The sequence below is a fragment of the Balaenoptera musculus genome, chromosome 6 (genome assembly GCF_009873245.2).
Source record: "Balaenoptera musculus isolate JJ_BM4_2016_0621 chromosome 6, mBalMus1.pri.v3, whole genome shotgun sequence".
NCBI classification, from domain to species: Eukaryota; Metazoa; Chordata; class Mammalia; order Artiodactyla; family Balaenopteridae; genus Balaenoptera; species Balaenoptera musculus.
In genome coordinates this window covers 3,302,052-3,321,637 of record NC_045790.1, presented here as the reverse complement: position 1 = coordinate 3,321,637, position 19,586 = coordinate 3,302,052, and positions in this window count along the sequence as shown.

The following is a 19,586-nucleotide window of genomic DNA, read 5'->3' as shown; positions in this document are numbered from 1 at the left end:
CCCTGTATCTCCATTTGAATTATTTACACAGAGTCGGTTCTTTCAAGGGTCAGATTCCTGGGTGGAGGCAAAAAAGAAACTCCATTTTTTTTTTAACCATTTCCTTCCGAAAATGTTAAGTGTTATCATAAACTACTAGCTAAGAAAATCCTGCTTAATTGCTTAGTATTGGATTATTACTTCCTAAATGTCCCTGATAATTAAATATCTTGACGATTAAACACAATCAGCCTTATTGCAACTCCTGATTGGCTAAATTTGAAAAAAAATATAAAAAGGTAATTGAACTTTCTTAATGGCATTTGTGCTATGTATGCAGGCACACACACTGTCATTCCTCTGTTTGCCAATTTTATAGAAAATAAAAATAATAATTTTAGTGATTGCAGTATTTCAAAACAGCAACCAGTGCAGCCTACCTCTTATTTCTCTGCCAAGTGGCAGAGTATGTGTTAGACACAGTTGGACAAACCACCTAGGTCCCCAAATGCAGAGAAAGGTTCTCTTATCTCCCTGTGAATCATGCACTGAGAGTGAAAACAGCAACATTATATACGTGTGCATTTAGAAATTATGTCTGAGTGTAACAGGTTAAATATTGAGTAGAAATGTGAATAAAAGAGTTGAAAATGTGAGATGCATTTAAATTGACTGAAAAACTCACACTTAAAGACATTTGCTTCCAGGAGTCACCCCATTCTTGGAATGTGGCCCTCATGAAAAAAAACGAAAGTTTTATTTTTACCAAATTGTCTCCATCCTCACGTTTTATCCCATTCCATAAAACCATTTTCTCCATACAACCTTATGTTAATCATCTGCAAAGACCTTACACTTTGGTTTAAGTTCCTTTGGGATGAACTGAAAAACCATCTGTGATTCGCTAGTTCCTGGGTAATTTTAGAGAATTCTACAATGTAGCTGGTGCTCGTCTTATTCAACAAGAGTTAGCACGTGGATGCAAGATGGTGAGAAAACTAAAATCTATGTTGCATGTTTAAATGAAATGGGTTTTAAATGCAGCAAGCTTTAAATTTTTTTTCCTGATTATAAATATTGCAATGTATAAAATTCACAAATCATGGAAAAGTATTTTTTTTAAAAGCCCTTCTAATTCCTAATTCTACTGCCTAGAAGCAACAACATTTAGTATTTAGGCATAATTCATCTCAGTCTCGTAATAGTAAAAAGTATAGAAAAAAAATAACCCCAGCACATGAATTCCTACTCTATTTTAGCCCCAGTATATCCATTTCAGTAGCACAGGTGAAAGGGAGGAGCAGGGGGAGGGAAGAGGGATAAAGAGGGAGAAACATAAATTAAGCAGGGAGTTGGAGAGTATAAAATAAAGGGTTGGAGAGAGACTAGGGTGCTATTGCCATTCTAGGTCAGAGCAAACTTTCCTAAAAAGCAGACATGAGAGGCGAGTCCTGAATTCCTGAATGATCTTTGACACAAACTCCTCTGTGTTCTTGCTAGCAAATTCCTGGGCTCTTTCCCCAAAGATTATGATTCAAAAGTTCTGAGGTGGATTCCAGTAGTCTGCATTTTTAAAACGCCTCACTTGACTTCAGGTAATTATGATGCAAGTGACCTGCTTTCACACTTTGGAAAACATCATGTTTCATTGTCCTATACTGTAGCCACTAGTCACATGTAAATATTAAAGTTAATTTTTCGTTAACTAAAGTTAAAAATTAAATAATAATACACACTTATTTTAATTAAATGAAATTTAAAGTTCAGTTCCTCAGTCACGCTAGGCACATTTTAAATGCTCAGTTGTCACATGTGGCTAGTGGCTCGTGTATTAGATCCTGTGATACGGGGCATGACCATCACCACAGAAAGTCCCCCTGGACAGTGCTGGTCTGGCAGGATCGGTCTCCCTTTTCCCATGGTCATTAGCCAGGTGACTGCAGTCAGCAATGTCAAGAGAAGGGAACCAGGTATTCCAAACCCAGAGGTTCTCTCTAATACTTCCAGCAGAAAAAGTCATCCTGAGAAGATTATCCTTGGGACTTTTCTAGAAATTTCTGAACATCACATATAATTGGCACTGACTGGTCAAACCAAAATATCTTTCTAGTCACTTTATTCAAAACTGACTTTTTATCAATTTTTTAACATGCAACGCTAAAAAAGGAGAGAAACAATAGGGATGGTTTATTCTTCTTCCAATCCTTTCAGTCCTGCCTGAAATTAATGTGTGTAAAAATCTGTCCCAATAAACACTTTTAAATTCAGAGTGCTCAAATTCTAACATTTCGGTAACAAAGACATTTTTTGTACCTGAGGCCAATTATGCAATGCCAAATGAAATCACTAGTGAATTAGGACTTTGAGAGACAAATCAAATTATAAAAATCTTAAGTTGAATTTAGGGTCAGCATAACCTGAATTAAATATATAGCTCATCTCTACTAGATTCAGATACGTGCGTCCCTAATCTGACCCAATATAGGTGTTCAAAAGCCACAGAGGGCATGCATTCTCGATGACAAGGATGGCTGACTTATTTCTAGCTCCAACAATGCTGCCATGTAGTGAAGCAAACACTTACCCATGAATTCATTATTTTTTTAAAGCATGAAATCAGAACTATCAGAGGATGAAAGGGAAAATGTTACCCAGTTTAGGCAATGGTAAGGGTGCTGAAAAGACCCTGCTTCATTTTTTATCATTTCTTTCTTAACTCTTCATAGTTCTATAAAAACCCATAGCCAATGGTAGTAGGTATAATTAATAACATGTAGGTTTGGGGGAAAGAAAAATCAACCATGACCTATCTCTACCCTCCAAAAAGTAACTTTTAAATTAATTCAGTTCTAAAATCTCCTTTGCAGTAACACATTGTCTTGACTTCTTTACCCAACTTATAATACAGTTAATATAGTGACATGACTACGCAAACAGATACACATCCAAATCTCAAAGTCATTTATTTGTAAATAACAAGTTTGAAAAGTAGATAAGACAATACACAAAAATTAAATACTCTATGTTATCACCTATATGTAGAATCTAAAAAATAAAACAATTGTATATAACAAAACAGAAGCAGACTCACAGATATAGAAAACAAACTAGTTATTACAGTGTGGAGAGGAGAGGGGAGAGGGGCAATTTAGGGTAGGGAATTAAGAGGTACAAACTACCATGTATAAAATAGATAAGCAACAAGGATATATTGTACAGCACAGGGAAATACAGCCATTGTTTTTTAAATAACTTTAAATGAAGTATATCTATTAAAATATTAAACACTATTTTGTACATCTGAAACATACAATATTGTAAATAAACTATACTTCAATAAAAAACTATGTAGGACTATTTTAAGAATTTTCTTTTAAACAAAAGCCTTATTAAAACTCTAAAAAAAAAATCAGTTGCATTTCTATACACTAACAATGAAACATCTGGGAAAAATAAACTATCCCATTTACAACAGCATCAAAACCAGTAATATACCTAGAAATAAATTTAACCAAGGAAGTGAAAGATCTGTACAATGAAAACTGTAAGACTTTACTGAAAGACATCAAAGAAGACACAAACAAATGGAAGGACATCTCATATTCATGGATTAGGAGAGTTAATATTGTTAAAATGTCCATACAACCCAAAGCCATCTATAGACTCAACACAATCCCAATCAAAATTCCAATGGCATTTTGGAATAGAATAAACAATTAACACATAGAATAAACAATCCTAAAATTTGTTTGGAACCACAAAAGACCCTGAATAGACAAAGCAATCATGAGAAAAAAACAAAACTGGAGGCATCACACTTCCTAATTTAAATATATATATGTATATACTACAAAGCTATAGTAACTAAAAAGTATGGTACTGCCATAAAAATAAATATGTAGACCAATGGAAGAGAATAGAGAAACCAGAATTAAACCCCTGTATATATGGTTAACACATATTTGATAAGAGAGCCAAGAACATCCAATGGGGAAAATCTCTTCAACCAATGGTGTTGGGAAAACTGGATAAACACATGTGGAAAAATGAAATTGGACCCCTATCTTACACCACTCACAAAAATTAACCCTAAATGGATCAAAAACTTAAACATAAGACCTGAAACTGTAAAACTGCTAGAAAAAACATAGGGAAGAATTCTCAACATTGGTCTTGGCAATGATTTTTTGGATATGACACCAAAAGGACAAACAACAAAAGAAAAAAAATCAATAAGTGGTATTACATCAAACTTAACCTTCTGCATTATAAAAGAAACAATCAACAAAATGAAAGAGCAACCTATGGAAGAAAATATTTGCAAACCATGTATCAGTTAATGGGTGAATATCCAAAATATATAAAGAACTCATACAACTCAATAACAACAACAACAGAAAACTCAATTAAAAAATGACAGAGGAACTAAACAAATTTTTCCAAAGGAGGCATTCGAATGGTAAATAGGTATATGAAAATGCACTCAACATCACTAATCACCAATGACAAGCAAATCAAAACCACAGTAAGATACCATCTCACATCTGTAAGAAAGCATATCATCTAGAAGATAAGAGATAATAAATGTTGGCAAGGATGCAGGAAAAAATGGATCACTTGTACATTGCTGGTGGGATTGTAAACTGGTGCAACCACTATGGAAAACATTACAGAGGTTCCTCAAAAAATTAAAAATAGAACTACCAGCCATAGATCCAGAAATCTCTTTTCTGGGAATATATCCAAAGGGAATTAAAAAGAGAATATTAAAGAGACATCTACATTCCCATGTTCATCGCATGGAAACAACCTAAGTGTCCATCAATGGATGAATGGATAAAGAAGATGTGAGATTACACACGCACACACACACGCACACACACACAATACTATTCAGCCATGAGAAAAATAAAATCCTGACATTTGCAACAATATGGATCGAACTTGAAGTCATTATACTAAATGAGGTAAGTCAGACAGGGAAAGATAAATACTGTATGATAGCCCTTACATGTGGAATCCAAAAAGCACCAAACTCAAACAGAGAGTAGAGCTGAGGAGTGGAGGAACAGGAGAGCTGATTTTAAGGGTACAAACTTGCAACTAGTAGATAAGTCTTGGCAATCTAACACACAGTACAATGATTATAGACAATGTAACTATATCATAAATATTAAACCTGCTTAGAGAATAGATCTTAATTGTTCCCACTACTAGAAGAAATGATAATTATGTGACATGACAGAGGGGTTAGCTAATGCCACAAGGGCAATCATACTGCAATATAAACTATCCAATAGGGGCTTCCCTGGTGGCACAGTGGTTGAGAATCTTCCTGCCAATGCAGGGGACACGGGTTCGAGCCCTGGTCTGGGAAGATCCCACATGCCGCAGAGCAACTGGACCCGTGAGCCACAATTACTGAGCCTGCGTGTCTGGAGCCTGTGCTCTGCAACAAGAGAGGCCGCGATAGTGAGAGGCCCACGCACCGCGATGAAGAGTGGCTCCCGCTTGCCGCAACTAGAGAAAGCCCTCGCACAGAAACGAAGACCCAGCACAGCCATAAATAAATAAATAAATAAATTTAAACTATACAATAGATATGCTGTACCTCTTAAACGTACACATTACATGTCAATTGTATCCAAATAAACACACACACACAAATTCTCTTTGTAGCGAGTGCGTACCACTCCTACAAACATCTTTATTACAAGTGTTTATAAATACCTCTCTAAATGCATTACAACGAAGAGCAGCCCCCGCTTGCCACAACTAGAGAAAGCCCGTGCACAGCAGCAAAGACCCAATGCAGCCAAAAATAAATTAAATAAATAAAATTTTAAAAATAAATGCATTACAGAAGTAATATCTAAAAAAAACAGTAAAATAAAGAGTAGATAAGAATAAGCAACTGGCCACTTCATTTCTGGAATAATAACTGGGAAAAATGTTTAACTGACAGAACTATTTAGAGGCAGTTGTGCTTCAGTATAACTATTGCATTAGTACTTTTAAATGCCCATAGAAACTATTCTGAACGAAAGGGTAACTGCTAGTAAAAGTTTACTGTTTAGAATAAATTTCTTTAGTTGGAAGAGTATTTTTTAGATAAATTATGGTTTAGTTGATTGCTTTGTTGCAAATACTAATTTAAACAATTTTTAGAAAGAAATTTTCATACGAGTTGAGCCACTTTCAATGCCAACTTTCATCCTCATACAATTTAACATCACAGGATATAAAACCACAGAAAAGAGAATTTATCATGAAAACTGCAATAGCACTGTCACTCTGCAGAAGTAACAAATTCTGTTATAACTGAGGTCATAGTGCTTCGTTAATGCAAATTTATAAGCAGCTGATGAACAGGCAACATGAAATAAACTATCTATAACCAAAACCATCAACGAATCCGTTTCATGAATTTTACTCAATAATGATAATTTAACCATAATGAATCTCTCCTTAATCTCTCATATTATCTAAACATACATTTTATTATTTGGTATATTTTATCTCAAGTTTCTCTCCATAAAAAAATTAATAGGGCTTCCCTGGTGGCGCAGTGGTTGAGAGTCTGCCTGCCAATGCAGGGGACACGGGTTCGAGCCCTGGTCTGGGAAGATCCCACATGCCGCGGAGTAGCTAGGCCCGTGAGCCACAATTACTGAGCCTGCGCGTCTGGAGCCTGTGCTCCGCAACGAGAGAGGCCGCGATAGTGAGAGGCCCGCGCACCGCGATGAAGAGTGGCCCCCGCTTGCCGCAACTAGAGAAAGCCCTCGCACAGAAACGAAGACCCAACACAGCCATAAATAAATAAATAAATAAATAAAATTAAACTTTGAAAAAAAAAATTAATAAAACAAACCTCAATTAAATAGAGTAGGGAGACCACCAGGGGCAACTCTCATGCCCTGTGCCAAAGCCGAGTCCAACAGGAAGGAGAAAGACTCCTTTTCTTTCCTAACAAGGACTCAGCCATGAAAAGCCATGGACTCTGTTTACAATGGCCCTTCCAAGTCCCTTTTCCTCCCTATAAAACTTCTCCTTCCCTTGCTGTGCGGGGACTTGCACGCAGCTCACCATGGTTGCACAGCCCTAATTGAAATTCTCTGCTGATATCCTGGATAAACCCATCCTTGCTGGAGAAATACCTGGCCGTCTATTTGTTTCAGGTTAACACCTCTCATGGTTCACATGTTCAACTTATACCTTCCTAATGAAACTACAGGTGCCTTAAGAGGAGGACTTTGGGAGGTTACTCCTGGCAGCCAAGGCAAAGTTGAAAGGCTCTCAGCATAAAATCAAGTGTGCCCTGGAGGCGAGGCCAGCAGCCACTGTGCAGTCCAGCAGCCCATGTGGTGTGAACATGATGGGTCCTGATGAGTTTCTGGGTCTCCAGGCTGCCAGGGCATCTGGGAGCTGTGCACCACCCTTACAATCAGTTCATTTCCTGCTTTGTTAGTGAGAGTTTCTACTATTGGCAGCAAAGAACCCTGTCTGATAAAGTACAAATAATCAGAGTCAAGTGCAGCCTTTACAGTTACCAGCCATTTCACAGGGTGATTTAGGAGTTTAACTCCAAGTGATTGTTCCTAAGGTTTGGGCCATGGCGAGCTGGGATAATTATAGGTTTATTCTATTCACGGTGTTCTTAAATACAAACATCCATCAAACATTCTCAGTGGAACAGAAAAAAAATCATGTTTTCATATTATAAACCACTATTTTTCAGAAGATGCTCAGTTGTTTAATAAAATATCAATTTACTTAAAGAATCACTGAATAGGAAATTTCAATCACCATGTATTTTCTCACACAAGACACAGCAGAAGAACTACTGTCACTTGGAAGTCTAGTAAACTAATTTATCTTTTCAAAGAACTGCAGACTCAAAAAAGGAGTAAAACTCTGGCAAAGATTTTTTTCACATGGAAAGAGCCATTATAAGGTTATTTTCAACCCAAAACTTCTAAAATTGCATGAAACCAATGAAAACCTTCTGGATCAGCATGGGAAACGCATTCCTAAATATCTGCACACAGTTACAGAAGGCTCAGCGTGGGAAGGGAAAGTGATTGTGTGAGGTTTGTTGGAGGGATCTGGGCATAAATTCTCCAAGAAGAAGGGTAAACATGTGACAGTGAGTTCACCATCACTGATATTACAAAGCCCCTCCTTGAAGCAGAGAGAGTCACCCAGGTTCTTTCTAAATAATACTCCAGTCAATGAAAAACTAAAACAATCAGAATGAAATAAGGCCCACACCAGCCACGGTCAGAGAAGACAGAGAATGGGACAGAAATGGCTTGAAAAGGAAGAAAAATACAGGATAGCAGCATTTACCTGATTACACTGCTTCTCTAGGATTTGCACAATACAGTGCATGCTTTTTTGTTGTTGTTTTGGTTGGTTTTTTTTTTTTCCATCCTTTTATTACAATTTTTAAGTGTGTCTCTTGTAAACAAATTTTTTTAAATTCATATATCCCCATATCCCCTTCCTCTTGCGTCTCCCTCCTACCCTCCCTATCCCACCCCTCTAGGTGGTCACAAAGCACCGAGCTGATCTCCCTGTGCTATGCGGCTGCTTCCCACCAGCTATGTATTTTACATTTGGTAGTGTATATATGTCCATGCCACTCTCTCACTTTGTCCCAGCTTACCCTTCCCTGTCCCCAGGTCCTCAAGTCCATTCTCTATGTCTGTGTCTTTATTCCTGCCCTGCCACTAGGTTAATCAGTCATGTATTTTTAGATTCCATATATGTGCGTTAGCATACGGTATTTTTCTCTTTCTGACTTATTTCACTCTGTATGACAGACTCTAGATCCATCTACCTCATTACAAATAACTCAATTTCGTTTCTTTTTATGGCTGAGTAATATTCCATTGTATATATGTGCCACATCTTCTTTATCCATTCATCTGTCGATGGACATTTAGGTGAGTTCCATGTCCTGGCTATTGTAAATAGTGCTGCAATGAACATTGTGGTACATGTCTCTTTTTGAATTATTGTTTTCTCAGGGTATATGCCCAGTAGTGGGACTGCTGGGTCATATGTTAGTTCTATTTTTAGTTTTTTAAGGAACCACCATACTGTTCTCCATAGTGTCTGTATCAATTTACATTCCCACCAACAGTGCAAGAGGGTTCCCTTTTCACCACACCCTCTCCAGCATTTACTGTTTCTAGATTTTTTGATGATGGTGTGAGGTGATATAGCTACATGTAAGAGAATGAACTTAGAACACTTCCTAACACCATACACAAAAATAAACTCAAAATGGATTAAAGACCTAAATGTAAGGCCAGACACTATAAAATTCTTAGAGGGAAACATAGGCAGAACACTCTATGACATCAATCACAGCAAGATCTTTTTTGACCCAACTCCTAGAGTAATGGAAATAAAAGAAAAAATAAACAAATGGGACCTAATGAAACTTAAAAGCTTTTGCACAGCAAAAGAAACCACAAACAAAATGAAAAGACAACCCTCAGAATGGGAGAAAATATTTGCAAATGAAGCAACTGACAAAGGATTAATCTCCAAAATATACAAGCAGCTCATGCAGCTCAATATCAAGAAAAACACACAACCCAGTCCAAAAATGGGTGGAAGACCTAAATAGACATTTCTCCAAAGCAGACATACAGATTGCCAACAAACACAGGAAAAGATGCCCAACATCATTAATCATGAGAGAAATGCAAATCAAAACCACAATGCACGCTTTAGAAGAGACAAAGACCTAAGCTACATTATAGCCATTTACATGTTATTTATATTCACTGTGTTGTGTTTATATACATTGTTTAAATTAACAAATTAGTATCTATTTACTTTTCATTCTATCTGTGGTTTCAGAGTCCAAATAACTTCTAAATAAGGAAATCCCTTTGGATATTAGTAAAGAGAAGTATCTGAAATAGAACCAATTAACAGATCTCTCACCCTACCCTGGGTACACTAATTTGGTGACCATCCCCCCAGAGCTTTGGGTGAGGCCTTCCTGTTTGGATATGCCACTGTTATGTTTTTAAAATTTGTTCTTATTTCCTTTTAAAATTTTACTTGTATGTAATACACCCATCTCATGGATCTGTCCTTTAATTATCAATAATAGGAAACTAATTACATGTGTTTTGTTTATTAGAAAAATCACAGAACTTTTGAAAGAAGATGCAACTTCTGATTTATGACTTCATTGAGTTTTCTGGGATTTTTTAAAACTTTCTTTCACTTTTATTATTAATATCAATAAAGGATGATATCAGGATTTCAGACTCTGGAATTTGGATTTGTAGGGTAAACTCTTTAAATATACTGCCTATGTTGAAACATCCTAAGTAATGCACAGATCAAAGACAAATATTTAAAATTCGTCACTGAAGAGTTTCATTTCTAGCAACGTAAGATTGAATTTCATGAAAATAACAAAATGTGTGGGGTCAAATTATAAAAAGTCTGAAAGCTTGCATGAGATGTTAACACAGTGAGGAAGTCAGGACAGGGAATGAGTACAGAGATCCAGAGAGGAAAGGGGGGTACCTGAAGTGGCCCTACTCTTCTGAGCATTTTCCAAAACCCAGTAAACTTTAAAATAAATTTTCTGACAGCCCAGGGCTCAGGGACAGATAAATAAATACAGCCTCACCACTGCCCTCCAAGAGAGTCAAATGAGAGCATAACAGTCTTGGTAAAATGGTGAACTATCATTAAATCTGCATCCCCAAAAGTCTACAATAAACTGTCTCCAAGCTTCATGCTCAGTGGGAGAGGGAAAATTTCTCTAAAGAATGTGAAACCATAGCCATCCAAAAGACGGATTTTCAGCCTAAATCAGATTGCCTGAGTTACCTAAAAAAGTTTAACTTATGAATTATGTTCCAAGTGTTTCTGGATTGGTGATGTTAATACTTCCTAAATGAATCCACCTTCACCTCAGTTTTCAAAGCATTTCCACTGATCAATTTCCAAGGAAACTATGTCCCTTATTTCCAAAAATGATTAAATAAAAAGGTGTGATAATTGTTATGTGTCAACTTAACTGGGCCATAGGGTGCCCAGATATTTGGTCAGACTGTATTCTGGTGTGTCTGTGAGGGTGTTTGTTGGATGAGACCAACGTCTGAATGGGAGGACAGAGTGAAGTAGATTGTCTGCCCCAGTATGGATGGGCCTCGTTCAATCAGCTGAAGGCCTGAATAAAACAAAAAGGCTGACTCTCCCACCAGTAAGGGGCAATTCATCCTGCCTGAGTGCTTGATCTGCGACACTGGTCTTTTCCTGTGTCCAGACTAGAACTGAAGCTTCAGTCTCCTTGGGTCCCAAGCCTGCCAGCTTTCAGACTGGACCTTACACCATTGGCTCAGACTGAACCACACCATTGGCTCTCCTCCTGAGTCTCCAGCTTGCCAAGTGAAGATTGCTAAAATCAAGCACAAATGGAGACCAGACTTGAAATTTCCTGAGCAGACAAACCTGTGTAGTCACACTAGCAAAACTTAATGTAGCTTATTCTGCAAATCAAGTGAAACTTAACCTGGGTCACTTCTTGTTAATGCCTCTGAAAATCATAAACAAAACTTAAGCTGTTCTCCAAAATGAATACGATATTACCACTTTTAACCAATTCCCTATCACTAGGAAAACCCTAAAGTTATAACCAAACACTGTGAAGAATCAATAACCACTGCCTTTTCACCATATAAACTATTTTATAACAATATACCTCTGAGCCTCATTCCATATTCAGTTTGAGTGTTCCCACTCATGAACAGATTTTTGTGCACACTAAACTTTTACTAATTAATATTTCAGTGATCGATTGGCTTTATTTCTGCTATTTCTGAAATATCGACAAGATCTTGGAACTTCTCAGCCTCCATATTCACATGAGCCAATTCCTTAAAATCTCTAACTCAGATAGATAGATAAATAGGTAGATAGATAGATAGACAGATAGACACACACACACACAAACACGTTATTGGTTCTGTGCCTAATACAAGAGGGAAGCACCACAATATCAGTGAAAGCCAACTGAAACCACAAAGAGAAAATTCAGACCCACCAAAACTTCAGATATGAGCATCATTAGACACATAATATAAATTTTATGTTTTAAAACATTAAATAGTTTTGAAAATTAGTAAATAGCAAGCAAATTTGAAAAAAAATATAACAAAACCATACTTCCAGCAATGCAAATGTGTAATTGAAAGTAAAATACTGATATATGTGTGTTAAGGACAAGCCTAGACATTGGTGAAAAAAAATTATACTTTGAAATACAAAACTGAAGAAATTAATCTAAATGCAGCACAGAGAGCAAAGAAGTAACATACAAAAATTTAAGAGTCATGAAAGGTAGAATGAAAATATTTAACATATGCTCCTTCAAAATCCCAAATGTGAGGATAGAGAAAATATGGCAGAGGCAACAGTTTAAAAAGGAACGGCTGAGAACTGTTTCAGAATTGGTGGAGGACGCCAATGAACATATTTAATAAGCCCAAGAAATCTGAAGTGGGGTAAATAAAATCTTCCTGTAGACATACCATGGTGAAATCACAAAACAGCTATAACCAACAACAGTTCTTACAAGTAGCCAGAGAGAAAGCATTGCTTTCAAAAGAGTGTCGGTGAAATAACAGCTGACTTCTCTAAAAGACCAACAATTGATTTCTTATGACCAACGTACAAAATTCAAAACAGCATGAGAAAAAAATAATCCATTAATTCCAAACAATGAAGGAAATGAACAAAAAATAAACACGGTAAAGAAGGAATGAAAACAAAATATTAACTAATAGGAATGAATCAATGTCTCTTAGTAATTAAAATAAAAGTTAAACGGACTGATTTTCAATTCCCAAAACAAGGAGGAATGCTGAACAGATTATAAAACCAACGATTCTTGGATCCATGAGAAGGGGGTGACAAAGGGAAAGCCACGGGGCCCAGGACAGGTGAGTATGAGGGGTCACGGCTGACCTGAGCAGGAACCCACGAGCAGGAACCAGGGCCACGGAGGAAAACGCGAACGGTCAATGGCAGAGCGCTGGAGGCTCAGTGTGGACGAGCCTGAGGGATAAAAACTCCAGGGCACCCAGTCCCGGGGGCCGTCACAGTATTAGCAGGAGCTCTACCAGCTTCTCACAGTAAACACTGCAGGAAAATTCCCTCTTGCTTCTGGCTGGGGCAAGAGGAAAGAAGCTATTGTAAAAGACGCCAGAGCACTCCTTAACAAGACCAGTCCTCAGGTGAAAGTAGTTAGCCAGAGCCTCGCCAGCTGGGAGCTATATCAGAACCTAACTGACCTGAGCAAAGGGAAATGGCCAAGTCCAGGCCCCTCTAGCCTCCTTCACGTTTGTGAAGTTCACAGTCAGAGGCCCAGGTTCACTGGCGGACTGAGGCCCAGTCACATGACCATAGCACGCGCCCCTCCACCACACCTCACACCACGTCACCAAAGGTATTTACAACAGTTCCTTTTACCCAGTATATTACGTCTGACTATCAAGAAAAAAATCATAGGGCATACCAAAAGGCAAAAAAAACACAATTTGAAAATAAAGGGAGCAAGCATCCGAACCAGACTTGGCAGGGATGTAGGAATTATCAGACTGGGAATTTAAAATAACTATGATGAATATACTAAGGGCTCTCATGGATAAAGTAGGCACCATGAAAGAACACATGGGCAATGTAAGCAGAGAGATGGAGTCCTAGGAACCAAAATAAATGCTAGAGATCAAAAACACTGTAACAAAAATGAAGAATGCCTTAGATGGTCGTCTTAGATTAGAAACAGCTGAAGAATCTCTGACCTTAAGAATATATTAACAAAAACTTTAAAAACCAGAAAGCAAAGAGAGCAAAGTCTTTAAAAAAAAAAAATGGAATAGAATATCCAAGGACTGTGGGACAACTACAGTAGTGTAACATATGCATAATAAGAAAACCAGAAGAAGAGAGAAAAAGGAACAGGAGAAATATCGGACAAAACACTAGCTGAGAACTTCCCCCAAATTAATGTCAGACACCAAACCACAATTCAGGAAGTTCAGAGAATAACAAGTAGGATAAATGCCAAAAAAACGAACCTAGGCATAATCATTTTCAAATTATTGAAAATCAAAGATAAAGAAAAAATCCTGAAAGAAGCCGGGCCAGGGGTGGAGGGGAGGGAAACACCTTACCTTTAAAATAACAAAGATAAGCATTACATACAACTTCTCAGAAACCCTGCAGGTGAGAAGAGAGTGGAGTGAAATGTTTAAACCGCTGAGAAAAAAAAAAAAAAACTAACCCAGAATACTGTATTCTGCAAAATAAACCTTCAAAAGTGAAAAAAAAAAAAGTCTTCCTAGACAAACAAAAATGAATTTGTTGCCAGTATACCTACCTTGCAAGAAATGTTAGAAGTTCTTTAGAGATAAGGAGAACAATATATTTATAGTCAGAATAATACAGGTCAGAAACTCAGATCTGCATAAAGAAAGCGTAAGCTTTAAAGAAGTAATAAATGAAGATAAAGTAATTACTTTTATTTTTCTTATTCTTAATTGATCTAACAGATAACAGCTTGTTCAAAATAACAATACCAACAGTGTATTTGATTACATATGCTTATATATATATACACACATAAATATATATATACTTATGTATGCTTAGATACAAGTGGAATGAATAACATCAATGATACAAGAAATAGGAAGGAGGAATTAGGATTATTTTGTTATTATAAAGTTCCCATGCTACCCATGATGTAATGTCGTGTTATTTGAAAGTGGACTTGGATTACTTGCAAACAATAGGACAACCACTAAAACCTGTAAAAAACAAAAAAAAAAAAAACCAAAGAAGTATAACTGATATGCTAGGAAAGGAGCGAATATAGAATTGTATAAAATGCTCAAATAAAAGCACAAACGGCAGAAAAAGAGTGGAACCAAAAAAATAGTAGGAAAGAACAAGAGCAACAAATAATGAAACAATAACATTGTAGATATTAACTCAATTATATCAATAATCATTTTGAACATCAGTTATCTAAATGCACCAATTAAAAGACAGATTGTCAGAGTAGATTGGAAAGCAAGACTCAGCTATATGTTGTCTACAAGGAAAACACATTAAACACAAAGATACATGTGAAGTAAAAGTAAACAAATGGAGAAAAAATATACCATGATATCACTAATCAAAAGAGAGCAGTCAATTTATTAACTTCAGACAGAAAAGACTTCAAAGCAAGGAAATTATCACAGATAAAGAAGGGCATTACATAATGATAAAGGGGTTAATTCTCCAAGAAAACATAACAATTCTCAGTGTCTATGTGCCAACAACAGAGCATCAAGCTACCAGAGGCAAAACTGATGGAACTGCAAGGAGAAATCAAAGAATCTTCTATCACAGTTAGAGACCTCAACACCCCTCTATGAGAAATGGGCAGATCCAGCAGGCAGAGTCAGTTAAGGACACAGCTGAATTCAACCACACCATCAGTCAACTGCACATAATCAACATCTGTAGACTATTTCATCCAAGAACAACAAGTTATACTTTATTCTCAATTTCACATGGAACATTCACCAAGACAGACCACATTCTGGCCATAAAACACACCTTCACAACTTAAAAAATAGAACTCATACGATGTCTGCTCTCAGATCACAGTGAAACTGAGCTAGAAATCAATAGCAGAAAGAAAGCTAGAACAACCCAAGTATATGGAGAGTATGCAATACACTTCTAAATACATTTGGGTCAAATAAAACCACTCTCAAGAGAAATTTAAAAATATTTGGACTAAATGAAAAAGAAAACACAACTTATCAAAATTTGTGGGGTGCAGTGAAATCAGTGCTTGGAAGTAAATTTACAGCAATGAATGCATATATCAGAAGAGAACAAACTAGTGGTTACCGGTGGGGAGAGGGAAGCGGGGAGAGAAAAGATAGGGGTAGGGGATTAAGAGGTACAAACTATTAGGTGTAAAATAAACTACAAAGATATACTGTACAACACAGGAAATATAGCCAATATTTTATAATAGCTATAAATGGAGTATAACCTTTAAAATTTGTGAATCACTATATTGTACACCCATAACTTGTATAATGTCTTCCAGTAACTACACTTCAATTTAAAAAATGAGCCAAAGACCTGAACAGGTATCTCACCAAAGAAGATATACAAATAGCAAATAAGCATATGGAAAGATGCTCCACAATTGTATATCAGGAGTAATGCTCCACCTTGTATATCATCAGGGAAATGCAAATTAAACAACAATGGGATACCACTATATACCCATTAGAATGGCCAAAATCTGAACACTGACAACACCAAATGCTGGTGAGGATGTGGAGCAACGGGAAGGCTTATTCGCTGCTGGAGGGAACGCAAAACGGTGCAGCCACTTTGGAAGACAATTTGGCTCTTCCTTACAAAACTAAACATATTTTTACCATATGATTCAGCAATTGCAGTTCTTGGTATCTATCCAAAGAAGTTGAAAACTTACGTCCACAACAAAAACCTGTTTATAGAAGCTTTATTCATAATTGCCCAAACTTGGAAGCAACCAAGATGTCCTTCAGTAGGTGAGTGGTTAAATAACCTGGGGTACATCCAGACAATGGAATATTATTCAGTGCTAAAAAGGAATGAGCTATCCAGCCATGAAAAGACATAGAGGAACTATAAATGCATATTACTAAGTGAAAGAAGCCAATTCAAAAAAGCTACATAATGTAAATCATTCCAACTATATGAGATTCTGGAAAAGGCAAAGCTGTGTGTACAGTAGAAAGATCGGTGATTGGCAGGGACTGGAGGGAGGGAGAGACAAAGAGGGTTTTTAGGGCAGTGAAAGTACTCTGCATGGCACTACAGTGATGGATACTTGGCATTATACGTTTGTCCAAACCCGTAAAATACCCAACACCGAGTGAACCCTGATGTAAACTATGGACTTTGGGTGATGACGACAGGTCAGTGTAGGTTCATCAGTTGTAACAAACGTGCCATCTGGTGGGAATGTTGATAACGGGGGACGCTGTGCATTTGTGGGAGCAGAAGGTACATGGGAAAATCTCTATCTTCTCAAATTTTCCCTGAAAATTTATTAAAAACTATTTTAACAAATGTTTTTAAAAGGTAAAGGAACTGAAAGTTTAAAAAATAAACACTTTCAGGTAAGATTAAAAAAAGTAAATCCAGCTGACTTCTGTTTTAGGGAGACATAAAATCATACATGAATAAAGGTAGAAAGCAAATGTGTATATATATATATATTTATATAGAGAGATTGCTATATACATATTTATATGTAGGTAGATAGGTATAGATATAGATCTCGCCCTCTTTATATATAAAAATTTATTTATATTTATATATATATCTTTACTGTCAACCTTTATTTGCATATATATACAAATATTAATCAAAAGAAAACAGGTGTAGCTATATTAATGTCAAACAATGAGAATTTAATTCAAAAAATGTTCCAAGGAATAAAAATGTATACCACCTAATGTAAAAACATTACTAGAAGTATTTAAGTTCTCTGTATAATGATAATTCACCAGGAACATAAAATGATACTAAGTTTGTATGCAGCTAATTAGTCTTGAAACATGTAAGACAAAGATTGGTAATCATATTGAAATATATAAGTGTATCAAATCAACATGATGTACACTTTAAACTTACACAATGTTATATGTCAATTATATTTTAATAAAACTGAAAAATATGGTAGAAATACATAAAGAAATATACAGACCCAAAATCAGATAAAAACTATCAAGACTATAGAAGGTTATAGAATATATTAAAAATGGTTTTACAAAATGAGAATACATTCACTTTGACAGAAATAAAGGAAATGCAAAATAAAACAACAATCAGCAATTGATTTTACACTGACTGTAAAAAAAAAAAAATCCAGTTGATATTATGTGAAACACCTACGACTGTCATATGCTGCTGCTGGGTGTGTAAATCAGTCAAACCACTTTGAGAAATGTTTGCGTTATAAAGGAGAGTTGGATATGTTTACAGTTCACAATTTAGCATCTCATCTCCTAGGTAGAGATCCCTACAGAAAATGGTGGGCAGCGTACCGGCGGAGACAGGTATTTTTATGATAGCATCAGTCAGAATGGCAAAGACTGGAAACAACCCAAAAGGCAATCAAAATTAAAGTGGGTAAATAATATGGAATCCATGTATTCAACAGAATACTATGCAGCAGTGAATAAAGTTGATAACAGCCATAAGCATTCACATGGATGACCTAAAAGATTAGTGGTCAACAAAGTGAGTTATAAGAATACATACACTATGATTTCTTCTATATAATGTTTTAAATGTACAAAATTAAATCATACTTTGGTTAGGACTGAATAGGGATTTATAAAGATGGCAAAGACTAACGTGGAAAGCAAAGAAATGACTACTACAAAATTCAAAAAGAGATTTACTTTGGGGAAAAGCAAGGGAGATTTAAGCGGGCTGCTCAGTGAGGTAAAGTCTATTGGGTTGGCTGAAAAGTGCCTTTGGTTTTTAAGTAAAAATAAAAGACACATTTTTCATTTTCACCCAGAACTTTATTGAACAACATATTCACCCTTTTGTTCCACTACCTTCTGCCATTTTTCAGGCAACTTCATAATTCCATCTTCCCAAAACGTTTCATCTTTCCAGGTACCTTTTACAGTCTTCCAGGGAATTGAAATTTTTGCCATTAAGATAATTTTGTCAAGACCGAAATCAATGGAAATCCAAAGGTGCAATGTCTGGTGAACACGGCGGATGAACCAGAACTTCCCAGCCAAGCTGTAACAGTTTTTGCCTGGTCATCAAAGAAACATGCGGTCATGCACTGACCTGACAGAAGATTATGAGTTTTCTGTTGACTAATTCTGGACGTTTTTCTTCGAGTGCTGCTTTCACTTGGTCTAATTGGGAGCAGTACTTGTTGGAATTAATCGTTTGGTTTTCCGGAAGGAGCTCATAATAGAGGACTCCCTTTTCAATGCCACCCTATACACAATGTCACCTTCTTTGGATGAAGACCTGCCTTTGGTGTGGTTGGTGGTGGTTCATTTCACTTGTCCCACGATCTCTTCCATTCCACATTGTTGTACAGTATCTTTTCATCACCCGTCACAATTTGTTTTAAAAACAGAACATTTTCATTATGTTTCAGTAGAGAATTGCATGCAGAAATATGGTCAAGAAGGTTTTTTTTGCTTAACTTATGTGGAACCCAAACATCGAAGTGATTCACGTAACCAAGCTGGTGCAAATGATTTTCAACACTTGATTTGGATATTTTGAGTATGTCGGCTATCTCCCACATGGTATAATGTTGATTGTTCTCAATTAATGTCTCAATTTGATCGCTGTCAACTTCAACTGGTCTACCTGACCGTGGAGCATCGTTCAGCGAGAAATCTCCAGCACAAAACTTCGCAAACCACTTTTGACACGTTCGATCAGTCACAGCACCTTCTCCATGCACTGCACAAATCTTTTTTTGCATTTCAGTTGTGTTTTTACCTTTCTTTAAA